Below are 1,020 nucleotides of genomic sequence, written 5' to 3' on the forward strand. Positions count from 1 at the left end.
CACAACCAGTGCACATGCACCACTGACACAAAGAAAGTGGACATATGCATCGTATTCCTAGCCACCTCACACTAACCATAAGGGCAGGCAAGAGGTATGAAATGAGAGTGAAGGGGCATCATCTTTCCATCCAACTAGGTGAGCAACATAGGAACCATTTTCATGCTCATGACAAAGACACTTTTGGCCCATCACAACCCATAGAGGTATCTGTGCATAGTGGTTCAATACACAAGAAAAGAGCCCACAACCATAAGAAAAACAATAGCCACTCACGTGCATTACGTCCACTACCGACACAATCCACCACCAAACCAACTACAACGTAATAAGGATTTGGTAGAAGAAAAATTAATAGCCTCGCTAAGCACAAAAATATCAACAATCAACAAGGGTCGAGGGACTCGACATGTCACACCCCGTTCACACTGAACCGGGCCAGTGACCGAGTTAACACCGGTTAACCCAAACCTGCCAGGATCATCAGATACTGTATTCCACCACAGCATACACACAACTAATATATACTCATTAGATCAGCGGAAGACTAAGTGTTACTTGTGAATAACCCCATAATACTTGATACCCGAATGGTGATACAATAATTATATACATTTGGGCCCGAAGGCATGATAATTACACAAAAAGAATAAAATTCAAATATCAAGTGCATAAGGAAATCCACCAAAACAATCAGAGTACACAGCTCGGCTCGGTATCAAGGCTAGAGCTCAGCTTGGCACCAGGGGTTGAGCCCAGCTCGGCATCACGTAGAAGAGCTCAGCTCGGCCTCAGAAGTGGAGCTCAGCACGGCCTCAAAGGTGGAGCTCAGCTCGGCCTTAGAACTATTGTCCCGCAGCACAGCTCTCGCATGAGCAGTCGGTGCCGTGCCCTAACTCCTCAGGGGTCCACCAGTCCTCTTCAGGAAACTCGACCGTGGGACCCACCCCATACTCCTCAGATGTATGACCTGCCAAATCATCTAAAAAGGGGTGTACACATGGGATGAGCTCACTAGCT

Source organism: Macadamia integrifolia, chromosome 5 (genome assembly GCF_013358625.1).
Source record: "Macadamia integrifolia cultivar HAES 741 chromosome 5, SCU_Mint_v3, whole genome shotgun sequence".
In the NCBI taxonomy this organism is placed as follows: domain Eukaryota; kingdom Viridiplantae; phylum Streptophyta; class Magnoliopsida; order Proteales; family Proteaceae; genus Macadamia; species Macadamia integrifolia.